Consider the following 13,542-nt stretch of genomic DNA (forward strand, 5'->3'; position numbering starts at 1 on the left):
TACCTCTTCATCTTTTTCCATCCGTCGGAGAACATAATCGTTTCGGACTCTATCCACCCAGGGGATTTTTAATATCCTCCCGTAGCACCACATTTCGACGCCGTAAAAAAGTACCGAGAAGACGCAACATCGAGCAATGCGCATTCGGAGGTCTAAATTAAAGTCTCTACTGCAAAGAAGGTCACGCATCCTGAAAAGGCAGTCTCGCGCCGTCTCTATTCTGACTTTAATCTCTTGCGAGTTATCCCATTTATCATTCAGCCACCACCCTAAATATTTATATTAATGGACTTGCTCAATAACCAATAATACATAATAATCCAAACTCAATAATAATAATAAATAATGTAATAAATGTAAATCCACTATAATTGACCTACCCTATCTAACAGCAACTTAAAAACTTTTTAAACAAACTAAACAATTTTTTTTTTTTTTTTTTGTTTATTTTTCCATACTGTTACATATTATGCATGTATTAAATTACATATTTTATACATTATATTTATTAAACATTAGAAGAGAAAAAGAGAAAAAATACATATTCTAAAAATAAACATAGCCTTAAATTTGGAAAAAATGCCCACAAAGACTAAAACGTCTGAGCGTGGGCCATTCCTTTTTTATTGTTTTTGGTGAATTTTTTGGTATACAAACACAAATATGACAATGCCATTAAAAATCATACAGAAATAACAGGAAAATGACACTGAACTGAATTAAATGTAACTGAACTCTTTCAACTAGAATAATTTATATCCATAAATTAGCCACTGATGTAATTGTAGGCGAAGAATAAAAACTCTAGTAAGCATGAACAGAATACGAGAATATCAGAAAAATATTATAAACAACCTTCTTAAACAAGAAAAGGACAATCCAGACAAATAAACTATGGACTGAAATTATACAATAAACTACCAGACCGAACTAAACAAAAGACTCGGACAACCTTTACAAAAGATGTTAAAAATATTATTATTAACAGTAGAATGTGAATTTTTAAAGTAAAAATACTTTCTTGAATGTGTGTAACTCTTAAAAGTTTATCAAATAAAATTTAAAATAAAAAAAATAATTATTTTACAGTGTCGTGTGGATTTGGACAATACGTGTGAAATGGGCTAAACTGTTAGCGAACTATCATATTTTTAAGAGGTCAGTGGTCAGTGGGTATATTTGAATGCGGGGGAGTCAAAACTGTCTAAAAGCACTCAAATTATGTTTATTCTCATCGCATCCGTTAATTTAGGCGCCTAAAAAGCAGATTGGGTGAAGAGATTCCTTTTAAGGATTCCATGACGAGAGAGAGAGAGCCCACTGACCGAAGACCGAAAACCTCATTTTTACTACAAATTGACTTTCCAAATAAGACATAATTGACGGACATACATCTCATAGAGACGAAGAAATTCTCTGTTGAGAAGGATTAACTTAAGAGGATGCGCGGTATGACGTTTCTTCATACAAACGTATTCTCGTATTTTGTACCTGGATTATGGCACTAGAGCGATGATTTTATTACAAAACACTATTTATTTATTAATTATTTATTTATTTTAAAGAAACAAACAGTTGAACATGATATAAAAAAAAAACGGTTTAAAGACAGACCAGCGAAGTTTCTAAATAAGAATCATACATTGTGGTACAACAAAAGGGTGTGTTTATGTGTATTTGTATGATAGTGAGTGTAGAGGTGTGTTTATGTGTATTTGTGTGGGAGTAAGTGTTCAGGTGTGAGTAAGTGTGAGCATCATTAAGTAGCTTTTTCTTAAATTCTTAACTTTTATTTACTTTTACAAAAAAAAAATTCTTAATTTTTTAAATATTATTTCCGTTTGTAAATACTAACTACAAACTTTAAAATGACTTTTTTTACATTAATTTTTAAACAACTTCTATTGATGTTTTTTTCATTCTCTTTTTTGTACTTTCATTGTTAACCTTACATATAATTATTATATAATATGGAAACTTCACTGGTCCATTAGAGTTAAGTCTAACTGTGTAAAATATAAAACTATGTAACCGTACTGTATGTTTCCTGAATAAAAAAAAATATAAAAAATTGCAAGTGGGATCGTATCGCAGCCAGAAAGAATGAGGTTTAATTTATTTTTTAATAAATTGAAAGGCATGTAAAATATATCAATAGATGAAAAAAAAACATTATAGTTAGAGCAAGAACGACAGAGGACAGTGTTGTGCATAGTTAGTGCTACAGACTGGCAGATGGAATAAATACTTATTTTTTGTCACGCGAAAGGGGACATTAAGGTTAATTTTGGAGAGTAGGTTAAAAGAGTCTACTTTATTATTTAATAATTTATGTAAATAGCATAATTCAGATAGAGTGCGTCTATTTTCAAGGGTAAAAAATCCATTTTGTTTGGCAGATTGGCTGCAAGTACAAAGCGTTTTATTGTTTTTATAATGTAGGTATTTAAAAAAATTTCGTTGAACATTTTCAATCCTTTCCATGCACAATATTTTGAGTTTCTCCAAATTTTTGAAGAAAAGTACTAAATTCAACTCTCTGGGGGGCTGTTAATATTAACAGATTACAACAGAGATAAAAACATTTTTGAAAGGGTAATAAAGACGTCTAGGCATCCACAGGGCTTATGCCTTGTCATTGGCTAGTTTAAGTGGCCACTTTATACACTGTGTAACATTCACCATTCTGCCCATATTTGAACATCTATATTCCTCCAATTCCTTAATCTGTTGATATTTGTGGAGTTAAGTTAACAACTTTAAATGAGAATCAAGTTGGTAGAGAGGGATTCGAGCCACGGAACTTTGGTCCGTTAGTCCGCCTACTAGCCACAGACAACCCGATATTTTATTATAAATATTATTTTATTATATTATTACTTTTTTGGAAGCAGAACGAAACAAGTAAGTTTGTTTTTTTTTACATTGTATTTAAAATGAGAAAATTAAAATGAAAATAATGTTTTTTTATAAGAAAATGTCGAGATCTGTACATTATGTAAGGCTGAAATAAGCACTATCGATAAAATCAAGAAATAAATTTTGCGTTGGCTTGGACGTGTAGAGCGAATGGACAGCGAAAGGACGGCTAAAAAGATTCACGATGCGAACTTTGATGGATGCAGAAGTATAGGAAGACCGAGAATGACTTGGCACGACCGAGTCCAACAAATATTTGAAGATGGACAAGTCAGAGGTCGGAATAGTCGACGCGCGTGCATTTAGAGGAAGCGAGATCTGTATGGAAAGACAGAGTGACATGGCGTTCTATCATCTCTGTCTACCTTTAGGAAGAAACGGCGTGATAGTTTGTTTGTATTGAAGATTATATAGAAAACTATAATTGACCTTATAAAGTTGGTTAATTAGTAAATACTGTATTTTTTCGTAATTTTTTCATATTTTTTTATGGTTCACAAACAAGACATACAACTTGTTGAGTTTATTTTATATATTGTTTATTAATTATATGTGAACACAAACAAATCCAAACTAATACCACTTTCGGACAAAGGGATTTTTAGTATTATGCAATTAAAATCGATAACCTACTTCCACTGTCCATTAAAACCATAAATTAGTAACGATAAAATGTTCAAAAAGGCTATAAAAAAATGGATACTGGAGCTAGGTAGAAATAAAATGTATCGTCGTGTTCGCCCAAACTAATATTGAATCAACTGGTACACAAATGTATAGTTTATGTTATGTTTTTGTTCTTTTATTGTGCGTTTTATAATATTAACAATAAAAGTATGCATAAATTAAATATAAACATAAATACGTAGTTTTTATAACTTACTGTCTGAAGATTTTGTTAACTATCTCTGTATAGGAAGTATTTTTTGTATATTCTAACATGTAATAATGCTTAAAAAAGTACATTGTTATACTTTTTTAAGCATTGTTGAGTATAAGTGTCCTCGGCACGGGTAACCCTAGAGTGAGGTCACATTATTTTTATTATTAATCATTGTTTATAATGGAAAAAAATGAATAGATAAATAAATAAGCAAAAAAATATTCATAACATTCAATACGGAAATTCTGCATAAATTATTTAAAGTTCATACAGTAGATACTATTTTTAAAATAAATTCCATTTAAAGAAGAAAAAATAAAAGAATTTGAGATGAATAAGTCACTCAGATACTAAAATAATAATAAAATCCCTATATTCCACACAAGTCATGGTTAAATAAGCTTCGTCTTCAAAAGTATCAAAAATTACAAGAATCTCCCCAATTAACTAAAAACTATTGAAACTAATATATCAATAAATAAATTCAAAGTAACTTTCAAAAGAATTAGAACCACATGTAAAAACTGCATTCTCTTTTAATTAGTATTAATGTATTTATATTCTCTGTTTTTATTTTTATATCTCATGTTTTTTTTTATCATGTACTCATATATTTGAAATTTAAAAATAAGAGGGATGATCATTCAAATATGCTGGATAAGAGGACACGCTGGTATCGTAGGAAATGAGAGAGCGGATGAACGAGCAAGAGCCGCAACTTGTAAAAGAACGGCTCCTTTCTTCTCAGAATTTCCCTTAAGCTTTGCTAAACGCTGTATAAAACAAAATACGCAGCAGCGTTGGGAGGATCATTACCGCGCTTCTTCTACAGGTAAAATCACTAAACCCAACGCTGGCTGACGCGGCAAACTTCCGTCATCACCACCAAAGTACTTTCGAAACGACCCAAATTTTTACCGGACACGGAGCTATGAGAAGTTATCTATATAGGTTTAAATTAAGGAATGATGACTATTGTCTATGCCATGATATTTCTTCACAGAGTACCGAACATCTGTTATTTCAGTGCCCATTTTTTAGTTTACAACGCCATAATCTTGAAGCAGAATGCGGGAAAGATGGAATATCCTTAACAGATATCCACACTGTAGTTAAAAGTAGTTATCACGCGCCATTGTTCTTGAACTTTGCAACAATGGTGATTGGACTCATAAAGGCAATAAACCAAAATCAGTGATCGAACATCCCATTTCCAATACAAACAAAAACGATTTTTTCCGAGTACCTTAGCCTTGTACATGACACGTAATGCTACTTAATACAGGAGTCCAAATATATATTTAAAAAAAATATAAAAAATCGTACATTTGAAATTATATAATTCTAATCAATAAATAACTATAACAGTGTAAGTCACTCTCCAAGCACAAGAGCTAGTCTCTTTTCTTTTAGAGTTACAGTGATAACATTTACTAGATGTATAAAAGTATATTTGTATTAGAATAAAAAAAACATGTACCATTTACAAAAATATGTTGATTAATAAAAAAAAAATATGTACAGGTAAACGGCGTGTAACGTCGGGGTTTCGTTCCGAGAGACACCGGCGTAAAATGAACACAAATAGAATGAAAGATATCCTTTAAGTATTTTAAATAAATTATAAATATATTTAATAAATACAGTTTAAATCATAGTAACAGTACAGTTTAAATAATCTCTTGATATAAATAATGTTTTTTTATAATAAATACTAACTCACCAGTTCGTCGGTACTAAATAAAATTTTCCCACTTTTTAAAAAAAAGTATCCAATTTCATTTGCTTTGATTGTTGCTTCCTTTAGCAGAATCTTAGCATAAACGACAAATACGAGTATTTGAATATTCTTTAAATTTAAAAAAATATAATCATACCTTTTTATTTTTCTTAAAAGCAAAACGAAAACTGACTCGGAAATAATTTAACACACGCAATAGGCTGCTCGCGTATGCGGCAATTGATTAAAACAACGTGTAAAAGTGTGTCCGCTATTAGAATCGCGGCGCCTACTGTCGTCTGGTGTCAGCCGAACCGGGGAATCCCACGCCGGCAATAACCGGCGTAGTCGAAAATCGGCGTAAATTAAAACGACGTTTACCTGTATATTCTTTTAAATTAACAAGCTCAATTCAAATTTATCAAGTTCAGTTCAGTGGCGCAAAAATCAGCGTTTATTATAAGTAAAGCATAGTATTATTATGATCTGTTTGCAAAACAGTGAAGAAGGTAAATATACAAACAAGCAAAATTTAAATATAAGCCAACATTTTAGGCACTGTCTAATCTCACTAGGTAAAATAAATACCTTAATACCTAGTCGTTAGGTAGGTATCTTATGATATTAATTATGCCCGCAAGTTTTTACAATTTTACCTTCATAATTAACATAAGGAACAATTTGTCGTTAAGAATTTATTATTAGCTATTGTTTCAGAAAATAAGCTGCTCTAAGGTACAGATATTAAAACATAAATGTTTGTTAAGTATATAATTTCAACAAAATCATAATTTTAACAAAATTTAAAATGTAAACGAATTCAAATAATCAATCTCTATCATATCGCACCTTTAGAATGAAAACGACTTAACTAAAAAAAAAGTTATGATCATAAAACGACTTCAATGATTATTATCCATTTTTCTGCATTAAAAAAATATTAAATTCGTTGGGAATAGGACAAAACCGTTGCATCTTTCTCTTTATTACTCGGGAGAATTTAGGTTTTGTGTCAGTACGGAAGCGACGCTATTGGTGTTGTGTTTATATTGCTGTGTGAAGGACGCAACGCAGACAAACTATAGTGACCGAAAGCCGGTCGAGTCGCTTTTATTCCGATACAAATGGCAACTTTACTTTATTTTAAAAAAAACTAAAACGACCAATTTAGCTTTGTGATTATTTCGTTCCGACTTACCAATAATCTTGGTGACTTTTTTAGGTTTATGTAATTTCGTGAATAAATAAAAATATACGTTTGGTAACTTGTTCTGACCTTATAAAAAAATATTTAATTTTTTATTTATTAAAGTACATTTGTTTGTTTGTTTTTTTTCAATCTAATAATGACACATTAAATAAATATCTTGTTTAAAATATAATAATATTTTTTTATTAGGCTTTTTTTTCATAGATTCATAGCTAAATGCCTTCGGTATAAAATTTCACTCAAAATTTAGTGCTTACTTCAAAAAATACGAAATAATACGAACGTGTCACAATTAACATTCTTCTTTTGCAGTTTCCCAAAAAGTTGATTTTTTGAGTTGAGTCGTTTTCCTCCTAAAGGTGCGATATTATCCTTATGAAATGCATTAAACAGTTTTGGAAATATGAAAAATGAGTGTTTTCGCGCGAGTCTGAACTTACAATAAGGGATTTCTAGTAAACTATTTAATTTTTGAAATCTGCTCCTCGTACATAAAACTTAATTTTACTTTGTCGATAAAATTGAAGATAAATGTTAACTTCCAATAAATGTAATCGGGGCCCGGGGCCGCGATTGTAAACGCTATCTTCATCGGTACATATCAAGACGGTGTAAAGTAATTTCAAAATATATGTACGAAAATGTGTATATTTGTAAGAAGTATTTTCGTCGGTAACCTGTAATTGAACATGTTTAGAAAAATCGTGCTATTCAATCTACATTGGAAAAACTAAAAGAAAATTTTTAATTAACAACAATAATTTATTTTTTAAAGCAAATATTTTTCTGAATTCGCTAACCATCTGATGGGAAATAATCATAATTTTGTATAAAGACACCGTATTAAAAGTTCTTCATGTTGAAAATAAAATATTCAAAATAGACGGCATGAAATCTTAGAAATTAAAAAAAGCGATTCATGATAAGAAAAAAAAATCAAATAAACAATATTTCCTTTGGTACACTTTAAAGGTCGATAAAATTTTTAAACATCGTATCCATCTCACTTTACAATTTCCACATTTACAAGAACAACATGACAAAAAGACTTGATTTATTAGCTCTATAATATGTTTTGATGTATTTATTCGATAATTCGATAATCTTTGTAAAGAAAAGCTTTAAAACCGGCCGGTTGAAAAAATAAAAATAAGTGGTTGACAACAAAGTCAGTGCTTCAAATATAAATTTGAAAATAAAAAACAAATTTAAAACAATATTTTTAGAAAAAAATCGTTACACAGTAACAATCATAAAGGTCTACAAAATTAACAAATAAAAACTATTCAAACGAGAACATGTGTTGGCTATCTGTTGGCCATCATCAACCGCTCAGACTCTCAACGACCATTTCCACTATAGTGCAGTTTCTATAGAAAGCAGTCAGAAACTTCTTTGCTTCACAAAAGTGAACAGACGATATAATTCTTCAAATATAAAAATATGTTTAAGTGTGAACTATTCAAAAATGTATTTTTTTTAAATTTTATAACAGTTTTTAAAAAAAAAAAAATTTATTTATCATATCTTTTCTGTGTTATTTTCTTTTTACTATGTATTTTTTACCATGTTTTTTAAATATGTTTTTTGCTATACATATATACAATATATATTTTATGCCATGTCTTTTACTGTGTTTATTGCTATGTATTTTGTTTTTTTTTTACTACATTTACTGGGTTTTTAAATACGTTTTTTTCCTATGTCCTTTACTAAGTTTCATACTATGTATTTTCTTTTTTAAATTTGATGCAACAGAGAGGGAAAACATTTTTGAGATGGGAATATGGAAGTCTAGGTATTTTATTTTTACTATGTATTTTACTGGGTTTTTTATTATATTTCTAACAAAAAAATTACTATGTTTTTTGATATATTTTTTTGCTGTGTTCAATATGTCTACTACCTTTATTTATTTTTCTATGAATTGATTACTGTTTTTTATACATTTTTTTCAACTGGCTTAGAACGGGGTAAATAACCATAGTTAGATAGTCAAAGCAACTTTGTATAAATGTATAATGTTATGCATATAATATGATAATAAATAAAAAATATATTTTATTTTTTTTAACTTTTAAGAAATTGTAAATATTTGCGTAAATAATACGAACTCTAATATTTAATTCTAATAATTTATTTTTTTTAAAGTTGAATATCACCAAGCATTTGCTACAAATATAAGATTAAATTGTAAAAAAATAACCTTAATAATACTTACAAAGTGTTCTAGGATCGTGTCAAATATCCAAATCATAGACGATTTCACATTTAACCACAATAACACGACATTCGATGTAACGAAAATTGAAATATTTGCGAAAAAAATACGAATTTGGCCTTTCTTTTACTCAAATTAAAAAACGTCTAAATCGCTAAGTACAAATTAAACAGTTTTCTCTTAGGGTTGTGTCAAATATCTAAATTGTAGGCGATTTCACATTTGACCACAATAACACGACATTCGAAATATTTGCGAAAACATTACGAATTTAACTTTTTTCAAAACTCAAATAAGTTGTGAATATAAGATTAAAGTTTATAAAAATAGCCTTAATAAAACTTACAATTGAACAGGGTTCTCCTAGGGTTGCGTCTAGTGTCAAGTATCCAAAATCACAGGACGATTTCACATTTAACAACAATTAGGCGCGACATTCGATGCGACACTCGGCCGAGTCTGGTGAAATCGGCACTTTATACTGGGCGAAATCTTCCGGAGTCGCGCGATTAGTTGCGAGGTGGCGGCGCGGGCGGCGTTCGGCGGCGGCGGTCGGCGGCGGCGGTCGGACGGTTACAGTGTGGAGTGTGGAGATCGGATGTGTGGGCAGTGGGGCTGTTCCCGGTAGTCAGTAGTAAACAATTAGCATTAGCGCCGTGGACTAGTAATGAAATACGGTTAGCATCAAGAAATTATGTTGATCTTGCTAAATTATTTCTCAAGGGTATCAGAAACACCACTTCACATCATTCGGACGAATCCGTACCAGTCTCACTTCCCATTTTCCTAGCGCCGCTCCACGTAACAATAATCCCGCGTGTGAATGCCGGTCAAAAGCATTAAATAAAAAACGGACAATGGACCCTGTATACCTAGAACACCCACCCTTCAATTATCGGCCACCGCTTTCGTCATCTTGTTTAACCATAAAAATATATTAATAGCAATATTACCTTTCTTCTTTTCACTGCGATCGTGAACCAGTTACTTTATCCACTGTGTCGTGAAATAATTATAATCAAGAAACCAACAATCTAATCTGATCTGATTCTGACTGCTGCGAGACAAGTTACAAACAATAAGGTACCAGAACCCCAGTGCACGGTAGGAATTGCATTCATTGTGTTTAGGGTTCAGTGGCAAAGTAAATAAAGGATAACGCATCCCGCGAACCAGCAACTTCGAGCGTGCATCTGCTAACGGGCAAGTGGCGCGATCATTTTTTGGTAATTCTACACGAATAAATTTACAATTTATCAGAAGCGTTACGTGCTGTGCTATTCTCATTAGCATGCTAACGCAGTGAAAGAGCATTTGTAGCAGTTGTGGTTGTAGTGTGTAAAGGTAAAGAGAGATGGAGATAAGAGAGAGCCTTGAAGATGTAACGGGTAAGGTGGGACGGAAGCGGCGCGGCGGTTCTATCTATCACACAGATATCAAGATCACAAACAGGGTTGTCGCAAGCGAGGCGATAAAATTTTCCACAAATTCTTGCTCAAAGCTCATCCCATCGGTGATGGGTAATTAAGAACTCACACGAGAGGTAGTATCATACATGATCAATATAGCGCAGGCAATTGGTAAAATAAACCAAAGTGGGGAACAAAATGCCGAACACTCATCTAGTGGAAGGCCTGTTGACAACTGGCAACAGGTCGACTTCTCCTGAAGAGTTTTAAGCAAATGCTGAGAAGTTCCTGATTGGCCCACATTAAAATATCCTTCCTGATCCCAACAGTTTTAGATAAAATAAAGTAATATAATAGCAGAAAATCCTCTATTTGAAATATAAACTTGTATATTATAAGCAAAGTAAAAAAATGCAACTCCCATATAAAAAATAAAAAAAAAGAGTCAAGAAAGATCGTGTTTTTTCCGGTTTTAAAATATGACATGTCAAAGTTATTTTAGACTAAAGTCATGCAATCAGATCAATAAATTACAATTTGGTTATCTGTGATCACTGAAATGCTTATTAAAATAAAGTAATATTATGACATGGGAAAAAACATTTATGAAAAATAAAAAAATGACAAAATTCAAACTGAAGGTTGAGAAATAAGTATTAAACAACTTGTAAATAAAATACAGTAAAACTCCAATTGTTCAATTCAATTGGGACCGGACCACATTTGGATAATCAAAAATCAAATAATTGGGTTTTTTTCCGAAAAAAGATTTATTTTAATTAATTAATGTATGTACGAGATGTATGTTGAAATTTAAAATTAATCGTTAAAAAAATAAAAATGTTTTTTTAATTAATTAAATGAAAAGGCAACGTTTTTAACATTGCACGGCGCATTTCGATCATCTGGTTCATGAAAGCAAGGTGATTAGTCTCACGCTTCATGTGCCAGTCCAGTAACAATGAAATACTGCAGTTTTAACAACCTTTAACATCAACATTTTACGTCCAACCTGCTAGGAATCGAACCCGGGATCTCAAAAATGGTAGGCAAATAAGCCAACCTTAACATTACAAGGCAGACTTATCTGTACTTGATTTTTTATAAGGAAATTAGACATTACAGAAAAGCGAAAAAGTTTTTTATTTAATTTTTTTGGAATTTTTTATTGTAAAACAGTGAAAACATTTGTGGCAACCCTGTCAGCAGTGGGCCACGGTTTAAGACCTACATAACTCGGTAACAACCTGTTCAATTAGACGTTGAGTTAAACAAGTACGAAGCGTAAAAAGGTTTAATGATGTACAAAATATACGTAATTGCTTCATGAATAAGTATTACCCTTTTATCTTGTTCTCCAGGTGCAAGTTTAACTCGGTTCAGTATATCGGGAAAGTTTAACTGTTATACGGTATAAAGAATCATATTAAAATGAAGCAAGTAGTGTATATTGTGTCCGGGCGGAGAGAAGAATACAAATATGTGTGTGAAATACACTGAAAAAAACATTCAGAAACAGAGCCAGAATGACAAGGTTTAGTGTTTTCTTAATTTTTCGTATTTGTCGATTGACTAGGCTAAAGATTTTTCTATTTTATTTTTATATTTATTTATTTAAATTACAATACAGCACTTCTGCGAATTACAATGTTCATAAATTATAAAATAAGTATAGGTCATTAATTGATCAATTAAATAACATCGTATTGTCAGCGCTACAATTTCTTAAAGTTTTGTAATTATAAAATTACTCTGCCGTGATATAACTGTGAGTTGTGCTGACATCCAAAAGTAGAGCCCCGTAGCGGCCAAATACACTAGGCGTTTTAAAAAATGGCTAACCGAAAACCGGAGATATATCACAACACAACAACGCAGTAATTGATTAGTTGGTTCGGAAGAACTTGTGACGTAGGTAGTTTAATATTTTTTTTATTTTTTTTATTGATTTATTTTAACAGTAAATTAGCATATATATATATTTGAATTGTTATTCCCGCAAAGCCGAGGCTTGTCTGCGGGTTGAATTACTTAAGAAAAAATAATTTTAAAGGGTAGGTAGAGAGTTTAATATGAAAATATTAATGTGCGCACTTAAGATTCATTTGATCTTTTTGGACTAATTTGGATTAAATACAATAATTGATATCAAACTTTCAATTGTGTCCATTTCATCTATACAGGGTGTTTTTTAAACCCTGCCACATCCGAAACCACGATGATTAGTATGGGCAAGAATATATATTAGCATATTTAAAAAAAAAAATAGAACAAAGATTTATTTTTTAAATAAAGTATTTAAAAAAACAAATCCTTGCGTACTTCTGCAGGGGAGAAGTGAGGGGAGCGCAGCGCAGTATCAGACTTCCCCCTTCCCACTCCTCGTTTTACCCCTACAGAAGTAAACAAAAATTTCCTTTTTTTATATATTAAAAAAATAAAATATTCTTTCTAAAAAAATATTTTAATATGCCAATATGTCTTCTTGCTCATACTGATCATCGTGGTTTCGGATGTGACAGGGTTTAATGAACACCTTGTATAGGCGTGTGTACTAAAATCTAGCAATGGCAAAGCATTGCCGGGTTCAGCTTGTAAAGTATAAGATACATATTAAGTTTATAAATCTTGCATACATATAACATAAGCAAATTATGTGAGCTATATACGTCTTTACAAATCAATTTAATTTTAAATATTAATAAACAATTTTTTTTTTGGTTCATTGGTTATTGCTATTATTTTAGGATTCGTTTTGCGTAATGCCAGGGTTTTCGAAAAAACCCGCGTACTGAGAACTTTTTATAACTTCTTGTTGCGAAGTAGACTCGAGGTGGTTCGATGATTTGGGGCCCACTCGTAGATAGAGAAAATCCAAAAGAAGTTTCTGATATATCTCTACATAAGAGAGTGCGGGTATTATCCTCGGCTCCACCCGACCGAGTTTCTCCAGGGTATGCTCGGCTACAACAGTTAAGAGACTAGAAGGAATGTGTATTTGACTTCACATTTTTATACATTGTTGCGCGGTATGGTCGATAATCCTAATTATGATGAGCGTTGGTTTATATGTTCCTGATAATGACCTAAGAGAGCTTCAGCATAGATTGTTTCATATTCCGATATGCAGGACCACCCTGCCAGCTGCCTGTTGGAAGGGCTATCGCTATGCTGAACAAC

General features: G+C 31.5%; 1 long non-coding RNA gene across 2 annotated transcripts in view; it reads right to left on the reverse strand.

Annotated features, from left to right (window-relative positions):
* The window catches only part of LOC148278006 (uncharacterized), a 95,719-nt gene that overhangs the window by 57,642 nt on the left and 24,535 nt on the right, over positions 1 to 13,542 (reverse strand). The window contains exon 1 of one of the 2 annotated variants that reach the window (XR_015823315.1): positions 9,300 to 9,542. The exons of the other annotated variant lie outside the window; for it this stretch is intronic. This is a non-coding gene — a long non-coding RNA (uncharacterized LOC148278006). Of the gene's footprint in view, positions 1 to 9,299; positions 9,543 to 13,542 lie in introns of those variants that run through there. 2 annotated transcript variants of the gene reach the window in all.

Source organism: Micrasema longulum, unplaced genomic scaffold (genome assembly GCF_059751315.1).
Source record: "Micrasema longulum isolate JH-2025_06_02 unplaced genomic scaffold, ASM5975131v1 h1tg000941l, whole genome shotgun sequence".
NCBI classification, from domain to species: Eukaryota; Metazoa; Arthropoda; class Insecta; order Trichoptera; family Brachycentridae; genus Micrasema; species Micrasema longulum.